The sequence below is a fragment of the Schistocerca piceifrons genome, chromosome 3, assembly GCF_021461385.2.
Source record: "Schistocerca piceifrons isolate TAMUIC-IGC-003096 chromosome 3, iqSchPice1.1, whole genome shotgun sequence".
NCBI classification, from domain to species: domain Eukaryota; kingdom Metazoa; phylum Arthropoda; class Insecta; order Orthoptera; family Acrididae; genus Schistocerca; species Schistocerca piceifrons.
Window position 1 is genome coordinate 482,108,562 of NC_060140.1, and position 15,896 is coordinate 482,124,457.

General features: G+C 42.0%; 1 protein-coding gene across 1 annotated transcript in view; it reads right to left on the reverse strand.

Annotated features, from left to right (window-relative positions):
* Positions 1–15,896, reverse strand: part of LOC124789737 (serine/threonine-protein kinase 32A) — a 603,517-nt gene that overhangs the window by 451,520 nt on the left and 136,101 nt on the right. The window lies entirely within an intron of this gene.

The window sequence follows — 15,896 nt, forward strand, 5'->3', positions numbered from 1 at the left end:
TACCCCAACGGTGGATAGGTCGTGGTGGTTCAATTCCTGAGCAGCGACATCGCCTGATTTAACGCACTTGGGTTTTTGTTTATAGGGTTATACCAAAGCCATGGACTGCAAAACGGAACCGGAAAATTCGGATGTGTTAAAACAACGAACACGTTACGCCTGTGTTTCAATATCTGCATAAATGCTAAGAGGTGTCCATGCTAATACCGATAAGCGTCTACATAGATGCTTCCAACAAGGCAGACATCCATTTCAACATTTTTGTTATGAATAATGCAGTTATAAAGATCTGTCAGCCAAAAACAAGTTAAAAGGAACATCGTTCACGATATTCATCATGTTCATGGTTCATTACTGCAATCAAAGATGTACCATTTAATTAATATTGCCAATTGTGAAGTTCAAATTGTTAAATTATCTGTTGTTAGTAGACTAACGCTTTGAAACAGATAACTAATATGTTTTATCTCTTGTTTTACTCACGGACAATGATTCTTCTACACAGACACCTTTCCGGAGTCCAGGAATCAAACCCAGCAGCCCTCCTACAGCAAGAGAGTTTTCTAGCGACGAGCTATAGGACCAGTTATGGGTGTAAAGTGTTTGTTCTGAATTGCTGGTCTTACATTTAGCAGGGTCTTCTCTCTGTTGGTATGGAGTCCCCTTTACTGTTCTGCGAAGGCAAACCTTTCCGCCGAAAGGATAAACTAACGTCAACGGAGGACGGCGTGCGTGGTCCACCTGGTATATACGAAAATGAGAAGACTGTCAGAGTGGGTCATAATAAGCACATATCACATACAGGTAGCAACCCATGACCACATCCCTTAGCATACAACGATTTCAATGTATTTCTGACATCAAGGTAAAAGAGACTTCAGGTTGAAGTTGTATGCCCTTTATTTCTGCTAAGAGTCTCAAATGACTTTCTTCCATTGTTCCATAGTCCAGGTTTTATGGCTTCAGCATCATATTTTGCTGTTACAGACATTTGCATCAGTAATAAGTGTGTTTGAAACCCCAGCTTGTCCAGGAATTCCCTGTCCAAGGGGCCCCTTTCGTGTTTTGTTGATGCTGACAGTGTTCACGAGTGAGACATTCATTTCTGCAATGACGTCTGCAGGCCGTGTTTTCTTATTTTTCGTCACAGTCCTCTTCAGTCAAGGTCCGTCACGATCATTCAGTTCACACTTCCATCCGGCTTGTGACTTAGAGCATAACGTTTCTCTACTTTCCCTGTATGCAGTATAAATGTTAGATACAGTGGCTCTTGAAACACCATACACTTCGACTACATTGGATATGGAAGCCACCCACCATACGAGTACCAACAATTAGACCATGTTAGAATTAGCTCCGATGCTGTTAATGCACTCACAACTACACTCATGCTCATAAATTAAGGATAATGCTGATACATGATGAAACAACGCTCCGGCGGGGGGAGAGGGGGGCCGGTTTTCATGTTTAAATCACCTTGGGGCATGACCATGTGGTGCATATGACCTGCGGTCGCCGCACGGTGGTGCTGGCAGCAGTTCACATACGCAGAGGAGTGTTGGTACATGTCAGAGTACGGTGCAGCGAGTAAGTGTGCAGACGTTTTCAGACGTGCTAATGGTGATTGTGTGTTGAAAATGGCTCAAAGAACACGTATTGATGACTTATGAGGGGTAGAATAATAGGGTGACTGAAGGCCGGTGAAACCCAGCGGGTCGTAGCACGGGCCCTCCGTGTGCCACAAAGTGTGATCTCACGATTATGGCAACGATTCCAGCAGACAGGAAACGTGTCCAGGCGCTACAGTACGGGACGTCCACATCTACATCTACATCTACCTGTACATGATTACTCTGCAATTCACATTTAAGTGCTTGGCAGAGGGTTCATCGAACCACAATCATACTATCTCTCTACCATTCCACTCCCGAACAGCGCTCGGTAAAAACGAACACCTAAACCTTTCTGTTCGAGCTCTGATTTCTCTTATTTTATTTTGATGATCATTCCTACCTATGTAGGTTGGGCTCAACGAAATATTTTCGCTTTCGGAAGAGAAAGTTGGTGACTGAAATTTCGTAAATAGATCTCACTGTGACCAAAAAGTCTTTGCTTTAATGACTTCCATCCCAACTCGGGTATCATATCTACCACACTCTCTCCCCTATTACGTGATAATACAAAACATTGCCCTTTTTTGCACCCTTTCGATGTCCTCCGTCGATCCCACCTGGTAAGGATCCCACACCGCGCAGCAATATTCTAACAGAGCACGAACGAGTGTAGTGTAAGCTGTCTCTTTAGTGGACTTGTTGCATCTTCTAAGTGTCCTGCCAATGAAACACAACCTTTGGCTCGCCTTCCCCACAATAATATATATGTGGTCTTTCCAACTGAAGTTGTTTGTAATTTTAACACCTAGGTACTTAGTTGAATTGACAACCTTGAGAATTGTACTATTTATCGAGTAATGGAATTCCAACGGATTTCTTTTGGAACTCATGTGGGTCACCTCACACTTTTCGTTATTTAGCGTCAACTGCCACCTGCCACACCATACAGCAATCTTTTCAAAATCGCTTTGCAACTGATACTAGTCTTCGGATGACCTTACTAGACGGTAAATTACAGCATCATCTGTGGTGTACAAGACCACAAGAAGACCGATATCTCACCATCAGAGCCCGTAGACGGCCACGGAGTACAGTAGGTAGCCTTGTTCGGAACTTTACCGCAGTCGATGGAACAGTTGTCTCCAGACACACAGTCTAGAGATAACTGAACAGGCATGGTTTATTCGCCCGGAGACCTGCAAGGTGCATTCCACTGATCCCTGGTCACAAGAGAGCTCGTAAAGCCTGATGTCACTAACACAGTACATGGTCAATGGAACAGTGGTCCCAGGTTACGTTAATGGACAAGTCCAGATACAGTCTGAACAGTGATTCTCGACGGGTCTTCATCTGGCGTGAACCAGGAACCAGATGCCAACCCCTCAATGTCCTTGAAAGGCACCTGTATGGAGGTCGTGGTTTGATGGTGTGGTGTGTGATTATGATTGGTGCACGTACACCCCTGCATGTCTTTGACAGGGGAACTGTAACACCCGACAGGTGTATCGGGACGTCATTTTGCACCAGTATGTCCGCAGTTTCAGGGATGCAGTGGGTCCCACCTTCGTCCTGATGGATGATAGCGCACGGCCCCATCAAGCTTCCATCGTGAAGGAGTACCTTGAAACAAAAGATATCAGGCGAATGGAGTGGTCTGCCTGTTCTCGCGACCTAAACAACATTGAGCACGTCTGGGATGCTCTCGGTCGATGTATCGCTGCACGTCTTCAAACCCCTAGGACACTTCAGGAGCTCCGACAGGCACTGGTGCAAGAATGGGAGGCTGTACCCCAGCAGCTGCTCAACCACCGTATCCAGAGTATGCCAACCCGTTGTGCGGCTGTGTACGTGTGCATGGTGATCATATCCCATATTGATGTAGGGGTACATCCTCAGGAAACAGTGGCGTTTTGTAGCACATGTGTTTTCTCAACTTATCACCAATATCGTGGACTTACAGATGTGTGTCGTGTGTGTTCCCTGTGTGCCTGTGCTCTTAGTGTCAATTTCGTGTAGTGCCACGTTGTGTGGCACCACATTCTGTAATTATCCTTAATTTATGAGCATGAGTGTACATAGAAGACTGTTCTGACCCCGACTGACACTTGCGACGTATTGAGGACATTGGACAGGCGTCGTTCGTGGTGAAATACATCAGCGCTACCTGCAGGCTTTGCTAGCATTTGCATTTGTGTTAAAGCATGCATTTATCGCGTTGTTTCCCTATTTCTGTCCAACTCCTAAACATTGTTATTCGATTGTCCTCACAATTGTAAGATTTGGCATTTTGAACGTCCCCTTTTCCATCCTTCAATTTCTTTCATCAGAGCATTTTCTGACTTTTCTTTTGCTATTGACTTAACACTGACACAAACATTATTTTTATAGCTTCTGAAATCCCTCTCGATCGCTAGTTTTCGGTTTCCCACCACAAAATACACCGTGTACGTTTCAAACGCTACGCTTTAAAGACAACATGAGGCTTCCTGGTATGGAAACCGATCGCGTGAGCAAAAAACTTCCCCTGGAATAGATAGCCGTGGCAGGCGGCGGGAGTGGTTTATATGCATGGAATAAGGTGTCAGCCGTGACGGGCGTCACAGAGCACGCGACGCTGCGTCGTGACGTGTGGGGGCGGCCTCTCGCGTCACGTGCCGCGGGCCACGGGAGGAGCAGCTGGCCTCTGGGGGCGGCGCCGTCTGTCACTCTGTTCTGCACTCTCCGTCATCTAACGCCGCTGTTTTGCTCACTTTTACTGTACAAATGTACTTTTCGGGTCAATATTAGTCACTATTCAAATACCGCAAAAACTAACACACATTTTTGTGCGTTTGTTGACATTGTAGTGTACCAATACTAGCTGATAAATCCTGCCATGTCAGGGGATTTATTTTGGTGAGTTTCTAGTAGAAATGAAAACAAAAAACGAACAACGTAGTGAAGTATCGAAAAAATTTCATTTCCATGTATTCGTCAAAATAACGGCGTAATAAATTTAAAAGTTATGCGTGATGGGGCAGTTTTTCACACATCTCAGAGTTTGAAACTTCCTGGCAGATCAAAACTGTGTGCCACACCGAGACTCGAACTCGGGACCTTGCATAGGTCCCGAGTTCGAGTCTCGGTCCGGCACACAGTTTTAATCTGCCAGGAAGTTTCATATCAGCGCACACTCCGCTGCAGAGTGAAAATCTCATTCTAGAAACATCTCAGAGTTTGTTTATAAAGTCATAGCTCCTCATCTATGTGTCACACAATGATATAATTTTATAGGTACATTCGGCAGCGTATGTAGGTAGTGTAGGGAAAATGAGTTGCGAATAGAGGTAGCAGAAAAGAAGTAATAAATTTAAACAGACAGCCCAGCAGTTATTCATACATTTCAGTGTTCATGACGCCATATCTCCTGAACTATATGCGGTATTATAATATATATTTGTAGGTGCATTTAACGGCACATGGAGACAGTGCCTATTAAATTTATTGTGAATACAGCAATTTGCACAGAACGAATACATTTAACACAGCTTTTCCCGTATCGAATTGTTTATGACGTCATATCTCTTCAATTATGATAGGCAGGTAATTGTTACCGCCGGCCGGAGTGGCCAAGCGGTTCTAGGAGCTACAGTCTAGAACCGCGCGACCGCTACGGTCGCAGGTTCGAATCTTGCCTCGGGCATGTATGTGTGTGATGTCCTTAGGCTAGTTATATTTAAGTAGTTCTAAGTTCTAGGGGACTGATGACCTCAGCAGTTAAGTCCCATAGTGCTCAGAGCCATTTGAACCATTTTTAATTGTTACCCCCACTTAGATTGCTGCCTGACACAAATAGACATATATAAATATCTTATAATAATAAGAACAACAACCAGAATGTACAACACATTAAGAAAATTTCTTATTCTAACACTAACATAGGATAAATTTGGAACAATACAGTTTTCAATTAGGCATCCTTATTACGAAGTGTTACGTTATTTCCCTTTTGATAGTTTTTCTTTTTTACTTTACAGCTTGCAGTTTGGATACAAGTAGTCATTAATATATCGACAAACTCATAAATAGGAAACAACAGTTTTCAATACAGGCATTTTTAAGGCATTAACATGTGTGTTCTTACTTTTATTATTACTAGTTTCAGTTTCGGTACAAATAGGTGGTATACGTTTTGGAAACATGTATGTTATATTTTATACACAGTACGTTTGTTTTATTGTCATTGCTTTTTGGACTCAGCTTGCAGTGTGCACGTTTAGTAGGCTGTCTTTCTGCCATTGATTCTACCACACCTGTCAGACCTTCAGGGTTTTGGATGCATCTGACAGTTCTCAGAGAATCTTCTGTTCTTCCGAAATGCGGCCATGTTACACCGGCGGGTGTAACTACAATTCCGTATTCCCATTTTTAGACAGAAAATTGTGTAAACTGTTTTGTAAAGGTTGTTGACTGTCGTCACAGTCATAATAAAATATTTGCTATCGGATCCATTACTTCCAAGATTATCAAATGTAGAAAATATTCCTTCATCTTTTAAGGTATTTACTAATTCTTCCAACTCGAACTCGTCAGTGATGTAACTGCCATGGTATCACAATTCAGACCGATGAGAAACAATAAAGATTCAAATAACTGAGAGTGCTAAACAGTCTCTAGGAAGGATCGGGGAACAAGCACCTTATTGTAAATGCAGAGGCCTTGTTTTTTGTTCAGAGCGAGTACGAACGATAAAATTCACTATTAGTATCAAGTGTTACAGAAAACTAAAAAGTATTTGACATTAGATTAATATCATTTGTGTCGGGTCATGATGGCCCGAACGTTACACATACAACTGTTATGGTTTGTGACAAAAATATTATGACTTGGTTCCCATCTCAACGAGCTCAGATACCACAAACGTAATCAGTGTGTTGCGATTTGGTAATCGCTTTACGCTGTATGACTGATCTGAAAAACTCGGTCTTCTTCTCGCAATGACTACAGGCTCCGCACACACAGTAAGTGAAAATTAAAATTGCAAATTAGTTTTTCAAATGGTGGATCGGTACCACATTGAAGTGCTGCTAGAAATGCTGAAGAATAGAACTTGTAATGCAATAAATGATGAAATGATTCATTAACAAGAAAGAAATGCATAAATTACTCAAAATAATCTATGAAACCACTTACAGCTACAGACCTCGATGCTCACATTGCTGTAGTTGAAACCAGAAAGATGAGTGCGAATACCCAGGCTTCTCCTAGCTGCTCTCTAAAAGATTAGAAAACTTCACCTTTTCTTATTATTCAAGCATTTACATAGAAATTCGTTGAAATTTATATCGATACAAATATTGATACACACATACGGATAACAGTCTTTTTAGAATGGAGTATTATAGCATTTAAAATATTTTAAAGTATCGTTATACAACTATTGGTTATGCATTTCCAGACAAAATCACCAAGTTTCTAAAGTTATCATGCTTTTTAAATAATAATAAACAATATTTATAACCGTTTCGTGTTATACAGATCCAAACAGAACAGCTAGGATAAAGATAAACAATCTGACTACACATTTGATAAAAGAGACACTGGTCGGTGTAAGCAGGGCGTGCACGTGAGAATCTGCAGCAGCCGTGGTACATGATGGAGAGGCAAAGGGGGCTCGAAATAAAATGTGGACTCGAGCAGGTTGATGCGATATATTCTCTTTTTATTTTGTTTATGCATTTATTTCACCTGAAAAGGCTGAGGCATTCAACGCTCTTGCGAATGAGGCAGACTGCGGTAGAACAGAAGTGTATTTTGAGAGACTTCTGTCAGGACGTACGATCTCCTGACATGGTGCAAACCGTTTTACAAGCAGACACAACTTAATCTTTCTTTCTTACCTGCAGTGCATTTAGCCACTAACGGGAAAAAGTTCCAAATGGGTATACTGGAAGATTAAAAATAAGACAGTAGCGTGAAAACGAAATAACTTTAGTTTAAATAGGTGTAATGTATAGGATAAGAAGGTGACTGAAATTTTATTTCTCCATTGTTTTGGTGCGGAATGCCCAGAGAAGCTTTTTTCAGTCGATGGAAGTGCGCCGGCAGCGGTGGTCTCGCGGTTCTAGGCGCTCAGTCCGGAACCGCGCGACTGCTACGGCCGCAGGTTCGAATCCTGCCTCGGGCATAGATGTGTGTGATGTCCTTAGGTTAGTTAGGTTTAAGTAGTTCTAAGTTCTAGGGGACTGATCACCACAGATGTTAAGTCCCATAGTGCTCAGAGCCATTTGAACCATTTGATGGAAGTGCGCTCTATGAGTAATATCATTAAAGAAATGATGGTACAGATAGAGCCAGCAGGGAGCTGAGCAGGAGACAGTGTCAGTTATGGACTGTGAGTGGAAACTGCTAAGTCTTAATGGAGTAACCAGTTACGCACGGAAATTATGTTTAAGTAATTATCTGTGATAATTGTCTGTATTGTAATATATGTTGTTTTATTAATATTCTACTTTTCACGGACATCTACACAAAAAAACATAAATTGATGGAAAAATTAATTGTTAATGTCAAAATGTTCAGTAAGTCTATGTGTGAAAATGAAGAAAGTCTAATCTGTAAAAACCTTTTGTGGCTTAGGGTATATCTCTAAAAAATATATTGTTTTGCCTTTCTACGTATTAATCACGGCGTAAACACGCATAAATCTCAATTTTAATATAATGGTGCAACTAAACTGAAAATATATGCAATTTTCTTACATCTCGAAGTGCTTGTGTGTCCTCTATTAACAAGGCAGGTGAAATAAGATAAGGTCTTCCATGTATCCAAAATAATTACAAACAATTTAAGGCATGTGTTCAGGTCTTTTCGACGCAGAACAGGTTTGATTAGGGGGAATATTTCAAGAGTTTGATAACGCCCCTCTTTCGTGGTCGAACGTACAAAGGAAATGTGCCGGGTCTATAACGACTTTATTGTAAGGACTAAAATATTATGATGATCCTTTCATTATTATTGATGGTTTTGAGGTGCTGTAACTTCAATACTCAGGTTGCTTACTATAATGATGACAGCTGAGGAACAGCCAAATCACTTTTTGGAATGTCTCACAGGAAAATTTTGTTTCCATGCATCCGCCTTTTTATAAATCACATACGCAAATGGAGACTGTGTTCATTTGGCTTATATAACTGCCAAGAAGTATCGCAAAGTCCTATTAATGCTGTATACCACGGTACTGAGTGTCATATGCACAAGGAGCAAGCTCTGTTACGACTTCATCATGTTTCAGTTGAGACGCGATACTACGCGAAAAACAGCCAATAACCGACTCGGAATGAAATCAACAACAGAAAGCTTCTCAAAGTGCATCAAACCAAGAGTCAATACCGATACCTGTGCAACAGAGCCACACCGACAACTCGCGCACTATGGCAGAGCATGGGAAGTTTTTGGAGACGTTAGAAGGAAAAATGAATAAGTAAAAGATCTGGCCTTGGCCAACCAAGGGATTCCTAACAAAGAAAGCTCAACGACTGATTTTTACTGAAAAGGAACAAGAGATCAGAGTTAACACCATCAAAGCCAGAGTCGAGAAATCAGCAGAAGTTAGGAAGTAGAGAGTCCATAAGAAGCCGAGGAAACAACGAGTCATACCTTGAGCTGTCACAGAAAGACCTTTCAGACTGATTACACACAGAGGCATTATGCTGTGACACAGATGATCCACGGGAACCCATTCCAAAATTACCACCTCGTGGTGGCAAAAATCTGTGGGATTACAAGCAAGATAAAGTTGCAGAAAAGAAATTCCCAAATTACAGATCGACTGCTGGAACACGGTACACCATATATCACAATTGTGAAGAAAAAGAAAGCGTAGATCATTAGCGTTTCCACCCCGGAGGATAGAAGAATCGACTAGAAACAACTAGAAGAATTACAATATACGAACACGCAAACAGAACTGAATGAAGTCTGAATGAGTCAGTCGTAAACCAGTATAAGTAGTCGCAGAGATTTTCTGCGCAGTGGGAGAAATGCCAAAACATCCAAATGGGCACCTGGAAACCAATCGCAATGATAAAATACCCATCTGCCAACAGCAAAAATTTGCTTTACTGGGATCTGATCGAATTTTGCGCCGAGATACACACAGTCTTAGACACTTGGGAAGCGTCCGACTAGAGATAAAATACTAAATAGAGCATAGTGACCTCATTTTCAGTGTTTTCTTTTGTATAATAAAAACGATGATAGGTTTATGGAATTTAAGAAATATTCTAATTAACATTGTAGTATGAAACTTCTTCATTACGTTTTCACAGAATGTGAATAATAACACTTAACAGAAAAGTATGACGGTAACATTGAAGGAATCAAATGTAGAGGACAAATAGACCGCTCGGAAGATGAAGGAATACTAGTGAAAAGTTAGCAGATGAGATGGCAGGACAACAGAAATGTCCCGTGTTTTCATGAACATTCGAAACTGGATTAATAAAACATAGGGAGAGCTAAGATTGTGGTTTTAATGCTTGAGGTATTTGTGATGCTACCCTACTAATCAGGAATCCCCTTTATCTGACAGTCAACTATGAAACTGTAACGATCACGTGCAGTACCTGCTTTATGATTATTATTATCCTATGCACTTCGCAACCACGTAGTGCAAGCGAGCTACTACACATGAAACAGTTAATTAGACATTTAATGCTAATAGAGGCGAAGTTACTAATTCCGCTGATATTTGTTTCCTAACCTTGGGGTGACTGATGGTGGAACATACCAACACGAAATTGAGGACATTAACTGAAATATTTGAACTTACCTGTATTTATACTCACAAACAATGCTAACATCAAAAACACATCAGAATGATAAACATTTAAGTAAGTAACATCAAGTAATTAATTATATGGTTATCCTGCATTGCACTGACGGCGCAATAAATTACGGATGTGGATTGTCTTTCAGTTGTAAGTGTAAAGAACATTTATTTCTTATAAATGAAAGTCGGCAGAAGTTCACTTATAGCAAAGATGTGAAAGACAAGATTGAACTGAACATGATGAAAAAACTGTAATTGTACGGAATAACACTTTAATTTCGTCACACACAGTTAAAGTAAAGATTTCACTGCAATTTATTGACCACAGTACCTATACCGCTTAATAAGGAAATTGGCACTTACAAATTGTAAGTCTGATTCGTTGCATGTTTCACAGCCAGTTGATATATTTTCTACAGTACACTGGTTTATTATTTAGATGTGTTCGCTGAATTAGCTGATCTTAGAACATATTAAACTAGCTTGTACCAGCTTTCTTTCGTAACTGTTGAATATGGTAAAACGTTAGGCACATGGGACATACGAGGGCATACGGAAAAACAATGACTTCGAATTTTTTATGTGAAAACTCTGAAAGCCTTTAAATAAAACGAATTTTATTAATATTCTTTATCTTTAGTCATAATTTCTACATATTTGTTTCTCAACACAGCCTCCCTGGCGAAAAATGCATTTCCCCATCGAGAGGAGTTTGTTGATGCAGATGTTGCAGCGCTCTTGTGCGATCTGGCATTGCCATACTCAAGGAGAGGGTGCTCCATTGTGAGGACGAATTCTTCGAATTCGAAACTTGATTACAGTACGCTGTTTTTCAAGTACCGACATAGTTACTTTACACATCGCCATGTCATACGCTTCAATTCGGACACCTCTAGCGGCAGAAGACGGTAAATATCTAGATATGAAGAATATAGGTGTACAAAATCAATAATATTTGTTTTATTTACAAGTGTTTTAAGAGATTTCACATACAAAATTCCGATGCGTTACTGTTAAGTACGTCCTCGTAGGACTGGGATGCACTCACTACTTACGTAACAAAACACGTAAGACCAGTTTCAAGGATCAAACAAGTAATTATTCAAACAAAGACATCACACTAGACAGACGCTGGTTTCACAAAACAAAAAATTTACTTTGCATAATAGCATCCTGAGAACGTGGACACTGATTGCGCAGCACATATAATAATAAAAAAAATACTAAAGTCCGTTGATACTTAAGTGAGTAGTTAATTTGCCTTTGTCGAAACTGCTGTCCAATTTTGCGCACTTATTTCAATATTTGGCTACATACAACAGCTTGTAGTACATATAAGCTGCTGTAGCCAGCCGCCATCCGCAAGATTCATTACAATGTTCATCTCTTGCTGCAAACGCTAACTGTAAGTACTTGCAGAAGTAGAATCAACACACTCCATTACGATGATATACAACCGATATGTAAATGTCAATTCCAAAAGTATCATTTTCACACATTTTCAAAAATGGTTCAAATGGCTCTGAGCACTATGGGACTTAGCTACTGAGGTCATCAGTCCCCTAGAACCTAGAACTACTTAAACCTAACTAACCTAAGGACATCACACACATCCATGCCCGAGGCAGGATTCGAAGCTGCGACCGTAGCGGTCACGCGGTTCCAAACTGACACGCTTAGAACCGCACGGCCACACCGGCCGGCTTCACACATTTTATCTGAAATTTAATCCAGGTCTGCTCGCAAGATCTCACACTAACTACTCTTCACAGAGACTCACGTAGAACATACTAATGATAGGCGGGATTCTATTCCGTTCTTTTTCCCATGTTAAATCCCCTAACTCACGTAATAGTTATTTCTCCCAGCCGTTCCTGTGCCGTTAATTGCAATCGGGTCTTGGCAATACTGTTTATTTATTTGTTTTATATATAACGTAATTTAAGTATTAAACATCTTCATCATTCTCAGACACCATGGAAAAAACACCATGTAGAAAACAGTAGTAAATTACGTAAAATCTTCGGCGCTAAGTGTTCACATGTAGCATTACAGTACTGGCGCGTCCTGCCGCATCTCAGTAATTCTTACTACTGCCGTTAGGCGTACGAGGGCTTTAACAAAGTAGGTTTCGCCATTGTTTTTCGAAGAGAATATGGTACACCAGGCGAAACATACAAACGCCATATGAAACCATACCCGTTGTTGGTTCAATGAAGGGAAGGGCCTCAGCGGAAGAAGAATGACGCATGCACAGAACGCCGGAGAAGATAGAGTAGCAACGGACCGGCGTGCCCGATGTTATTTAGGTACACGTCGCGATCATCGATGGATGTGTACTGACAACGAGGAAGTGCATACTGTGTGAACGGGCACGTGTGAATAGTACGGCCATCATCCATGAAAGCACACAGACCGTGTATAGTGAAGAGGTCTTACCGGTATCTCGTTAAGTGGTTGGTCGCTGGTATTGCATGTTCATAGAAGGAAGATAGATCGCGGAGGATGAGGGTGTAAAGTGGGCTTTCCGCCACACCCACGAATGAAAACACATGGCTAGGGTTAAAGACATGGTGTTAGAGGACAGGTTCAAATGGTGTCAGACGTGGCGACTACACTGCGTATCGGCAGTGCTCAGACACATCACCTGCTCCATGAGGTGTTGGGCTAACGAAAAATATCTGAAAGACTGGTGCCCAGAGACCTGGATCGAAAGAGTGCAAGAATTGGAATCAGCTTCGATGACTTGATGCGACACATAAGACAGGGAAATGAGTTTCAGTTCAGAATCATCACAGACACGGGAGCACCACTTTACCCCAGATTTCAAGGTCGCCTTAATCAGGTGGAAGCACCCAAGTTCACCAGTGAGGAAAATAATCAAAGTTTCACCCTCCACAGGAAAGTTTATGGTCACATTGTTTAGGGACGTGGAAGTTGTGATTTTCCTTAATTTCTTCCAGCAAGGAACCATCAGTGTTGCACGTTCTTGCAACACTCTCACGAAACTCAGGCCCGCCATTAGGCGAAAGAGACCAGGGCTCTTGAGTGAAGGTGTTGGGCTCCTGGACAACAGCGCAAAACCACACACAGCAAGTTTCACACAGGATCAGATTCGTAGCTTCGGAGATATGGATCACCTGGACTACAGGTGAAACTTGCACAGTCGGGATGTCATTTCCAATCCAAAGCTGAGACACAGCAGGCTGTGCCACAATTCCTTTCATTGCAGGGCACCGAGTTTTGCCAGAGTGGTTTTTTCAAACTGACTGCTCGCTACCACAAATGTCTTGTTGCCGGTGGTGACTATATCGAACAATAATGGAATGTGTATATTTCATGATGCCATGGTATATTTGCTTCTGCTAATAAAGTTTCAGTGTGAAAAACAATTACGGAACCTACTTTCGGAAAGTCACTCGTACTAAGCCTGCACACAACAAATAGCCATACAGGCTTCCTCATTGTGAAAGATTACCTGCGCTATAGACGCACATTGTCAACGCACAAAATGGAAACTGATCCTGGAAAAATTATTTCGTTGGTCACAAATGTATAGCTACATGTTCTACATAGTGTCCCCTTCACTTGAATACAACGCACAAAATCTCCATACAACCGTGTGTAACTCTCAAAAAAGTCCTTCTTTGGGATGTTGTTAACTCGCGCGTTACATTCGCACCTTTTTCGGCCTTGGTGAACCATCAGAGAGCCATTCTGCATTTTGTCTTCTTGTGTTAGCTTCGTATTGGTAACAAGTCTCGTCACTTCACTTGAGATGATTTCCTCCACTAAAGAACTGTCAGCGTTTTAATTTCTCTAAAGTCTCGGCTGGCGCCAGCGCCCCATTGTTTTTTTGTTGAGGAGTCAAGGTGTCTGGGACAAACTTCACGGACGGTTTATACAGGGATGATAAAATATTGTTGACAGTGTCGTAGAGATATTGGCTTACTGTTGCACAAATGGAAAACAACTATAATCTTTCAAGAGAGAAAGTAGGCCAATGATTCAGGTTAAAGCTAATCCTCTCTTCAGTGCGCTGTGGTTTTGGATAAGAATTAGCTCAGAGGATAGTTTGTGTGAGAGCCATGTGGCTGAAATGAAGAAGAAGATGGAGAAAGATTTAATGTTTTGCACTGGTACAGCCAACATGCTAGACATATCCGATCTAGTATTGCAGTTGCGGAATGATGATAGGTATTTAATATATAAGGAAACGCACTAAGGACATTAGTTGGCTTACACCATCTAGTGCTCGAATCGATAAGATAGATACGCAAATGATATCGTATTGGGCCAAATATAAATGGACGTCCAAAATAGTGGTCCTACGCAATGCCATTACGGTGATATTCCAAGGTCAAAAAGGCTGAAAGTATGGTGCAAGACACGGTTCAGTAGTTTTTGGAATCCTGCCTCGGGCATGGGTGTGTGTGATGTCCTTAGGTTAGTTAGGTTTAAGTAGTTCTAAGTTATAGGGGACTGATGACCACAGCAGTTGAGTCCCACTGTGCTCAGAGCCATTTGAACCATTTGAAGTAGTTTTTGGAAGTGAGACTAAAAATAAATGAAAGTGAAACGAAATAGTGTAGTGTCGCAGAATAGGAGAGATTTGGAAACATGGACTATTGTCAAAGTTTCGTTGCCTATGCCGAGAACCAGAGGCAGTAGGTTAGCCAAGAGGTAAGAGGATTGCACATGTATCGGAATGTGTCGTCACGCAGGGGCAGTGGCCTGGTTGCACACAACAGGTGAGAGAGAATTGCTTAGCATGCGGGTTTGTGTTAGACGGAGACTTTCGTAGAGTGTAAGACAGAGGTATAGCGTCAGCTGTCCTGCATTTCATAACTTCACGTAAGTCTGCCATAAAAACACGTAACTCTGTCACATGAACACCTATGGGGCGAGTATGACAGATAAATCAGCAGTTTAAGTGGAACGAATGCGTTCATTACAAACGAGCATGACGTCAGGACGTCGCGTTTGCTTCTTTTAAACGCGCCAGCTCTGATAGCAACAAGGCACTTGCAGTTACACTTGCAGTCAGATGTGTACTGAGACGCTGCGTAGCGCTCAGCTCGGTGATAGACATGTTAATCTTCATTAAGGAGATGTTGCAGTAAGGGCGGCCCATCCAGCAGCAGACGTGAGGGGACAGTACCAACTCTGGTCCTCTCTGCTGCTGCTGTCACTCATCAACCCAGGATTAGCAGACATCGTGGCAGACTCGCTAACCGCCAATGCTGACCACATCAGTGAGCCGTCGTCGAGATCGTGCGGGGCCTAGGCCCGGTGCGTCCGCCGTCACAACCGGGTGAGCCGATGACGCTGGGGGACTACAGCCCGTTTCGCCCGTCCACCGCGGACGAGCCACCAGGAGGAGCAGGGAAGAAGACGGGGTGGGATAGAGTACACTCCGCACTACGAGAACGCCTCTCGTGCCGACAGCGCCGGGATTCCAACCCGGAGCC